The 10,216-nt window shown below is 36.0% G+C and overlaps 1 protein-coding gene across 1 annotated transcript in view; it reads left to right on the forward strand.

Annotated features, from left to right (window-relative positions):
• Positions 1 to 4,901: 4,901 nt before the first annotated feature.
• The window catches only part of LOC117123666 (NXPE family member 1-like), a 24,735-nt gene continuing 19,420 nt past the window's right edge, over positions 4,902 to 10,216 (forward strand). Inside the window, exon 1 of the mRNA XM_033269665.1 lies at positions 4,902 to 5,005. The gene's annotated coding sequence lies outside the window, so the exon portion shown is untranslated. The remainder of the gene's footprint in view (positions 5,006 to 10,216) is intronic.

Consider the following 10,216-nt stretch of genomic DNA (forward strand, 5'->3'; position numbering starts at 1 on the left):
AATAGCTCATTCAGTAGAACATAAATTAAAGTTAATTAGCGTAAACAGTTTATTACATGAACATAGGCCTAATTAGTGATCAAGATCTACTGTGTGTGTGTACAACAGTCGCTTGTATATGCTTGTATGATAATCTGATCTAAACACAATACTTTTATTTAGTGGGTTTTTTTTTGTTTTTGTTTTTGTTTTTGTTTTTTGTTTTTTTTTCATTTTGGAAGCTGAACAACAATAATTTAGGCCAAAAATGGCTACCGTATCCGAAAACGCCATTCCTCTACACCCAGGCCCAATGTCTGTTTTCAAAATGACCTACAGAGAATGAATGAAAATAAATGGGGAAAAAATAATGCCACCCTTGCTTCGCCTACTGCACTAAATTCTGATATTCATCGTATATGTTGAGTATTTATTGGCGGTCACTGTACTTTATTAAGAATAAGACTACAAATAGTAGACCTAATGTACACTTTTTTTTTTTATATAGGCCTACCATAATATATTTTAAATGCAAGGTTAATCCCAACTATTATATCGGAACAAATTATAGACAATAAATCAGTGGATAGAAAAAGCAATTTAAAGAATGAAATAATGATATGTTAATTCAGTAAATATCCCATAGGCCAATGAGTACAGGACCAGAGTCAAGCAAATTTTACTTTGATCATAGAGAAAATAGAACTGATAGAACATAGAGTCAAAACCACAGGCCCTACACTTCCAGCCGGCGATGCAGTACACTGCAAGGAAGACGTTCCAAGTTCACTTGATACGCCGTGGCGTATCAACAATTGAAAACTACTTTTATACATTACCAGTGCGTTTTATAAATGAAATTAAAATCCGTGTAGTAAAAAAACATAGTCATTTGGTACATTCAAGCGTTTAAAAACGATTTAATGATAATACATTTTAAATTTAATTATTTAAAAAAAATTATTATAAAATTAATAACCCATATGGAATGGTCCATGGTTAATCAACGACGCAGCAAAACATGTGCTTCGCTGTTTGAAAAGGGGTGAAAGCAATACATTGAACAGCAATCTAGAGAAAACACGGAGAAAAAAAATATTTTACAGTATACAATACAATACCTTTTTTAAAGAGCCTGATAATCATATATAATAAATATATTCTTCGAAATTAATCAACATTGAAATAGAATAGAGTCTAGGTTTGTGCCGTATCAAAACATGTGTTTCATCGGTAGAAAGGGGTGAGAGCAGTGCATGTAAATGCTAGCTGGAGAAAATTGTTTTTGCTTTTTTGAAACGTTTCTCGTCACATACAATGGATATACTGTTCCACCAAAGTTGCAGATTAATCAATATTAAAATAGATAACATATAGGCCTAGGACAACTGCTCACATTTATGTCAGATAAAGGTACTAATATGAAGTTCAATATTTTTCTACGTTCATGATGGAATGTAGGCCTACTGTAGACCGATATCTGTCTGTCGTCCTTGACAGTTTTATTTAATAAAACGATATAAGAAATGATAATTTTAAAGAATAACTGTAAAAAGATATAATTAGGCCTAACAAAAATTCATAAAATTGCCTGTTTTCGATTTTTAATTTTACTCCGTAATTTTTCTGAGTAAGCCAAAGCCTAAGCCTATCCATGGATGTATAATATCTATGTCCTAGGCCTCTCCTAGTTTTATATTTCTGATGTCTGTCAGGGGAGGATTTAGGGGGGGGGCGGCCCGGCCCGGCCCCCCTTTTGGGAGGTAAAAAAAAGAAAAAAAAAAGAAAAAAAAGAGAGAAAAAGAAAAAAATGATAGCCCAGAATGCCTCAAATGTTATGTTCGGGCGTCTAGAACACAAAAATTTCGCGGGGGCATGCCCCAGACCCCCTACGACAGTGTCTGTCTCTTATACACATCTAGATGTGTATAAGAGACAGATTGGACATTTCTGGATCCGCCCCTGTCTGTTGGTTTTGATCGTAACGGTGACGATAGTCTCGATAAATTAATAATGTAATTCTCAGAAATATAACGTGAGCTTGCGTTACTTCCAATAGGGTTTATTTTCATACGAGACGTTTTTGTTTGTGTTAATTGGGTTTTTACACTAAGGCTATTATCAATTCCCCACTACGAAGTGGAGTAGCCCAGAAAGATAATCCCAACGCGTGGCCAACTATGCGATTAAACTACCTTTAATCGCATTGCGTGGTCCACTCGTATACGCGTTGCTTTATTTTGTGAGGCTCCCTTAATTTAAGTCCTTTCACTTGGCATCTTTTTAGGACAGCCCTGAGATTATTATTGTGGTCTCGTATTGCATCTTCTACTGTGTCGCCTTTCCCGTATACTAGGATGTCATCAACAACTGTCTTTACTCCAGATAAATTTTCAAGTGCTGCTTCTTGTCTTCGCTGATACTCTTCTGGAGCACTTGCTATTCCAAATGGCATACGTTTGTATCTGTATGTACCATAAGGAGTACTAAATGTTGTGAGATAAGAGCTTTGCTCAGTCAGTTCAACATGCCAGAATCCATCTTTTGCATCTAAGACGCTGAATACCTTGGCCTGGTGGAGATCTGGTAATATCTCGTCAATTGTTGTCATTGGATAATGTCTGCGTTGAATTTCAGCTTTTAGATCTCGTGGATCTAAACATATTTTTGTCTTATTTGGCTTGTCGATCACCACTACACTGTTAAGTGCTGATATACCTCTGTTTTCAACTATCTGCTCTGTCACTTCCATAACATTTTCAGGTTTTATGGATAGCAAGTTCATTTGTTGTATTGCTCTACAACCCAACAGAGGTCCACTAACTTTCTCATTCACAACTACAAAATCAGCTTTGTATTTCTTTCCATTCTTTGAATTGACCATTTTGACTTTGCATTGTCCAACAGGTTTAAGACTTGTGTTGTTGTACATTGTCAACACTTTAGATGTTTTCATGATTATGCTTTCCTCTGGCAAATTTTGTTGGTTGATGACATTACAACTTGCACCTGAGTCCAGTTAAAATTTTACTGCTTCACGTTTCTTTCCTAACATCATTGTAGCAAATAACTTGCATGGTTCTTGACCCAGTGTGTGTATTTCAACCAAATGTAAATCTTCATAGTCGGATGAATCGCTATCCTTATCTTGTAATGCATGTACCTTCTTCTTCTTTTGCATGCATTGTGATGCAAAGTGATTTCTTTTGGAACATAAGGAACAGGTTTTTCCATAGGCTGGGCATTAATTATGGCCCTTTGGATGCTTCCTACCACAGTATTTGCACTGAAGACTGATGGCTGCTGATTTAGATTCCCATTTTCTTGCTCCTGTACGTTGACCTTTGTACTTTGACTTTTGCTTTAGTGTATATACCTCTTGGTCTCCACTTATTTTTCGTATTTGCTGAGTTGTAGTTTCACTTATTCTTAAAGTCTCTATTGCCTTTTTAAGATCACATTCTTTTTCTCGAAATAATCGTGTTCTTGCATCTTTATCTTTGGCTCCGAGAACAAGCCTATCTTTTATCATTTCACTTTCAACTTCACCATATTTGCATTTTTCAGCCAGTTGCCGCAACCTAATAACATACTGTTCTATTGTCTCCCTTTCTTCTTGTTTGGCATCATGAAACAAGTATCGGTCATATAGTACATTTCTGCATGGAGAGAAATGTTCTTGAAGTTTGTCTAATATGGCTGTATGATTGGCCATGTCTTCTTTGTATTTCTTTGTTGTTTATACTTTCACTTCTGACACCATGTTTGTGGTTATTCACTCTCGTATAGCATGAATGAATACAAATATACTACGCATATGTGGTAAACAATATATGTTTTAATATTCATCGTACTGTCTGCGCAGTAGCTAAACAACTAAGGAGGTTGCCAGGTTACTATTTTTATTTATTTTTTTATTTATTCATTCTGAAGTAATTATAAGTAAAATACATTCAAGGATAAAAACACAGAAAAGTACAAAAAAGCAACTTATTTCCACTGTGGTCCCTAAATGAGAATACTTAAATTACAGAATAATACATAATCAAAACAACAAAGTCAAATTCAATAATCAAAAAAAGACATCATATAAATAAAGCTATGTATAATAAAGTTCAAATAAATAATGGCTTTTTATGAGTTTTTTAAAAATGTATATGGATTGTGAATTTTGAACATTATAAGGTAATTTATTCCATTCATCGATTGCGGTATCGATGAATGAGAATCTACTATGTGTACCACATTTTTGTTTATAAATTGTCATTCTAGAAGTCAAAAATCTAGTATTATAGTTATGAAATTGGTTAGTAAATTCAATGCCAGTATTTTAAATATACAGGAGAAATGCCATTAATAATTTTAAAAATTTGAATACATTTTCGTTCAGCAACTCTAGTAGAAACAGGTAGCCAATTTAATTTTTAAAATTCATTATAACCAACATGCGTTCGTGGATGTAGTCCCTAAACACATCTTATAACCTTATTTTGGGATGTTTGGAATTTATATTTAAGTTTTTTAGAAAGCGAAGAGAACCACGTACAGCCCCCATAGTCATAGTGACATTGAATAAGTGAGGGCGCAAGCAATTTACATAGATCGTATCCTATAACAGCGAGCATGTCGCGGCAAGTGCGTATTACTACTCTCTATAAAGTAGTACCATAATACCATCAGTATATAACAGGGCTTCTGTCTTTCTTTGGAATGCTTTGCCTATTACAATCCGACAGGCAACTTTCATTATACTGTATATTTTAATGCAGCTTAAAAACTCGCCCTTTTAACCTGCATTTCCTTAAAGGTTTTCTTCTGATATTCATTTTTATTGCTAAGCCCATTGAGGCTTTAGCATAAGTCATTATATAAGCCAAAATAATTGTCATATAATTTCCCATTGACCTTGGCATAATTTGATTCGCATCGCTGGTCACATTGGGTTTCGTATTCCTAGTCACTGCCACATTATTGATAGTACAAAGAACTACAAAACAGCTACAGATTGTGCCTCTGTGTATTCCTGGTAAGATAAATCAGCATTTAAATTTATAGGGTAGAAATTATTAATTAGAATGTATATAACAAGTACAAGTCCATACTATTATATTGTATATAGGTAGTGATCAGTGATAGAGTGGTTTATCACTGATGAATTTTAAGGCCTTAGAGACCGTGTGTGTGTGATTTTAGTTTCAAAAGCTATTTCAGTTCTGCTCGTTGTCTGTGTTCAGCAGTGGCGGCGCCAGAGGGGAGACAGGGGCTTAAGCCTCCCCCCATCCGTCTGGGCAAGCCCCCCACCCCCATCGGCCAAGCTCGTCGGGCAGTCGGACCAAAAAAAGAAAAAAAAAATAGGCCTAGCTTTCCCATCCCAGCCTTTTCCGGCCATCTAGAAGTCCCAATTAAAAAAAAAATCTCGTTTTGGAGGAGGGAACTCCTCCTCCAATACCCACCCCTTCATCTGGCCTCCGGCCCTTAGATAACGCTGCGCGTTATAGTTACACCCTTAAGTACTTGGCCCGCCAACTCCAACCCCCCCCCCCCCCCCCCCCCCCCCCCCCCCCCCCCCCCCCCCCCCCCCCAGTCGGACATCTTAGCCTTCCCCATAAATTATATTCTAGACCCGCCACTGGTGTTCAGTAGAGCGGAAGTTTCTGGCTTTGAGACACAATACAGAGATTGGAATCGACAACTCCTTTATCCCGGCATCCATTGAATGTACCGCGCCTTTGTTATGCAAATACTGTACAGTCAACCGAATGCACTGCTCATGTTTAGTTCATAATCACTGAACCATGTAAATGAAACAAACACCGAATAGGCTCGTCATGAAACCAGGTGAAAACACCCGCAAATCTTATAAAAACCACATGTAACACACCGCCGACAAATGTAATGGGGTGTAGTTGTCCTAGGTTGTACTCAATATCTTCATTAAAATGATTACAAGAGAAAAATATCAAACAGCCTTAGCCTAAGAAGTTAAGTCTTAGCCTTAGCCTAAGAAGTTAAGTCTTAGCCTTAGCCTAAGAAGTTTCGTAGTATTATAACATAGGTACGATGTCATGGCTCCTGATTTTACGTGTGAGTACTTGAATTTATTCCATGTTTTCACCCAAAACTTAAGAAAATCTGGCATGTAAAGTTTACATGGCTATACATAATTGTTGCAAATTTTTGAAACATTGCAACTTGCTCCATGTTATTACTATTTGACTTCTGCATTATCCTCTAAAAAATCTCTCTGACAACTGTTCCGGTAAAAATTTAAGTTTAAAAATGACCGTGTTTGGCCTTTAAAATACACGTGTTTACCCTAGGCAGGCTTAGCATGTCTACCTTTTAGACGTTTATGGCGTAATAAATAACACAGAAATGATAACTAATATGTTTTTAAAATATAATTCAAATGTTTCTAGCAGTCTTCCATAGGCAAAACTAGGTCTAGGCTCCCTAAAAATAGCCTACGCTACGGGAGGGTAGGCTCCCGCCTGGGCTTAGGTGAAAGTAAACAATGTTTGGCCCGGAGGGTATTTAAATTTTAAGTATACGCGGTATGCTCTCACGTGAAATAGGCCTACGCTATGCATAGTCTATTCGCTATAGACATATTTTTAGGATTATTCCGACCCAAAGTTTTATAAAAACATTTATCTAGTAATTTTAAAATGTCCAAAAGTATTTATTATTATTATTATTATTATTATTATTATTATTATTATTATTATACTTCGAAATTATAGAGGGCGCTATGTAAGGTCAGTTTAGTGAGCTGTTAAATATGAATATGCATAAGCATGACCTAAGTTCGACGTTCGGTGTTTGTAAAGACCACCGGTAACGACGTCCGAGTTGCTATTATAAGCGTACGTTGGAAATTGAAGATTTATGTACAAGAATAGTGGATGCTAAAAAACCAAATATCATAATTTGTTGTGCAATAATAGTAGTAGGCCTATTGATTTGCGCTACGAGGGATGCACTAGGCATGAATAGCTGTATTGTATTGTAATAATGCAGCAGATCGTGGATCCGCCCCTGTGATCAGCGACTTTACTGACTATATAGCCTAGGCCTAGACAGAGCGAACGTAATTATTCCTGTCTCTTATACACATCTAGATGTGTATAAGAGACAGATTAAATAGTACGTAATATTACTTTTACATTGGATTTTCGTTGTTTTCTGCACATATTTCGATGTAAAACGATGCCTCGCATGAATCGTTGTTATGCCTCTCACTTTTGGCAATGTCAAAACGATGCCTCGCATATATCGTCGTTTTGCCTCGCTGCCTCGCATGCCTCGCTGCCTCGCACTTTAGTACTACTCCATTTTTACTGTAGACCGGCCTTAGTTTTCTTGTTAAAATTCCTGATTTTTATATAAATTCATGCATTGCAAAAATTTTGTTTAGTAGCTGATATAATAATTAGACAAACAGAACATGAATGGGGGGGATATTATACTCATATTTTATTTTTAGCACAATTCTACTATGTACCAAAAAATGCAGTTCCTAGGCTCGCACGATCCCAATCGCGACATGAGTGTGTTCGTTCGAGGCTTGCAGTGCGTTGAAAACACTTATTGTCCCAATATAGTGCGTATGAAAACCGCCGTGGTCTCGATGTTGAACAAAAATGAAGATTTTAATTGATTTTTTTTTTGGTTTTTTTTATTGGATTGTGTTTGAAGGTATGTACACAATAACATAGTATCCTTCTGAATATTCACGTCCAATTATTTTGCTCTAATTTAGGGCTAGATTCTGTGTAGGAAGAGGCATGGCCTAGGCCTAGGGCCCTATGCCAGACTGTTGTAGTACCGTAGTAGTAGTGGCCTGCGCGGTGAATTGCATATGTCCGGCGCGCAAAAATGTGGCATAGAGCCTAGGCCTACAAGAAACCCGTCGGCGCATTTCGAAAAATATGTTTCGCGTAGATTTTGCCAAAAATAATGCTTTTGACCAAACCTAGACCCAGCTTCGGTTTAATAATATAATTAATATAATAATATAGTATAGGCCTGTAGGCCTAACCAATGAGCCTAAAATGATGCAATTGCTTTAAATTATGCAGCAATTAACGATTCCGCGCACCTATTTTCTAGCGAAATTTGAGCTGATTTTTGAGATACTGTAGGCCTATGCCTATCCTAGGCTCTGTGCAATCAAGAAATCTTTGCAGTAGTACTATTTAGTATGACCTAGCCATGATTGGCCTAGCCTAGGGCCTAGGCCTGAACTGGCTAGAGGTACATTAGGATAAGTTTGACCTCCCAGTTGGTCCAATTTGCCTTTGCGTAGGGTTTGATAATCCCCTTATCTCATCGGAGCGAATTCAATGGCTGGTCCTTGAAGCGTGCGAATTGTACCATTGAAAATAGGGGTAGTTTGTGTGAATGTAGAAAAAGTTGTAGGTGCAAGCTCATAGTACTTTATAATAAACGAAGAAGTAATATTATTATTATACTTCAGTAGGTATACATTTTTTTTAAACATTGTACAAATGTGCATATTACAGATGCTGTCTCTTATAACTGAAATATCAGGCCCGTAGCCAGACTTAGCCAAGGGAGGGGGGTTCGGAAGTGGGATCGCAGAGGCGAAACCCCAGAAGTCGGAGCTTTTTTGCACTTTTAAAGCATATATATGGCATATGTTAATATTTCTTGCAGTTTAAAATGAAAAAAACACTGAAATTAAGTAAATTTAAACATTAATATTTATTGTAAAATGCATAAATTTTAAATGCTTAAGTCATAATAGGTTCTCTTTCCAAGGAGGGTTCTCTTGTCAAAGTGGGGTTCGCTGAAAAAGGGGGTTTGGTCGAACCCCCAGGGCCTGAATATACTATTACATCGCTCATTGTCATTAATACTTTTTATATAATAAACGATTATAAATATTAAACAAAATATTAAACAAATGCCAGTTGATGTAATTTGACCAAAATGTCAATCTTTTTTCTGCTTTTTGTTAAGCTAGTTTACGGTGTTACCCCAAAAATTTGTTCTAATTTAATCACCACATCAATAAAATGTTTTTGTTTTTTTTCAGCAATCTGGTGACCTACAATTATTTTAGTTATTAGACATGTTCATCAGTTCAATCAGGGCTGATTTCTGAACATTTTACTACCTGTATTTAAATTTGTTTAAAACACAAACACTGGCACTAATATTTAAATTATAATTTTTAACCAATCATGTTTTGCTGCTTAAATGTAATTTATTGTTTGGTTATGTTTAAAAAAAAAAATCATTTTTTATACAGAATATTAACAATTATAATTTAATCCTTCTTTTTTAAATAGCAGCCCCAAGTGCTTGGAACTCTAAAAAGAAACGTACGTTCTCACCATACCCATAGGTAAGTTGTTTATTTCACTGTTTCATACAACTTGTACTTTTCATAACCTATATATCAAGGAAATTAATGTTTTTAAAATTGATATCAGGGTCTCGCGGCCCATCTTAGCAATACTTAAGTGTGGTGGGACCTCCACGCTTTGGCGAATATAATGATTTGACTGCCACCTATAAAAATTGTTGATGGAAAGGCAAGGGCAATCAAAATTGACATATCATTAATATTATGTGCCAAAAATAGAAATGCTTTGTATTCACTTTTTAGAATTTTTTGCACCACACTTTAAATTTTGCAGGAAAAAAACATTTTCAAAATTCTGCCAATCTCCTGGCGAGAGGGCCGTGATGTGAAATAAATCATTCTTCTGTTTGTTTGTATTTCTTTGGTTGTGTAATCTCATTTTGTATTTTCGGAGACGTAAATGTTAAATGTGATTTCATGATTGACATGAGTTGGTCTAGGTTTGATCGCAGTCCATATACAGCTCGTTTGCGATGATTAAACTCCGAGTGTATCAATTCACCGCCTTGCTCTGCCAACAGGCCTATCCCCACCTTCCACTTCCTCATGAAAGGGATTGCATGATGTTCTAACATGTGTAGCTTGGGCTGTACTACACCCGGAGCAATACGTCTGTATTCTCTTGAAAATGCATGTATGATTTTCTCTGTAATTGAAAAAAGGCACAATATATTAACTATAAACAGACATTCAGGAATTAATTTAATGAGACTACGATTTTCAATTTTTTGTTGATTGTAATAACATTATATTTTTTTTTTTCTTACATAGCTGATCACAAAAGCTTGGAAATAGCCATCAATCCTAACATAAAGAACAGATGAGTATAGATTTACTTGATTG

The sequence above is a fragment of the Anneissia japonica genome, unplaced genomic scaffold (assembly GCF_011630105.1).
Source record: "Anneissia japonica isolate Jap-2015-1 unplaced genomic scaffold, ASM1163010v1 scaffold287714_len2871179_cov188, whole genome shotgun sequence".
NCBI lineage: Eukaryota > Metazoa > Echinodermata > Crinoidea > Comatulida > Comatulidae > Anneissia > Anneissia japonica.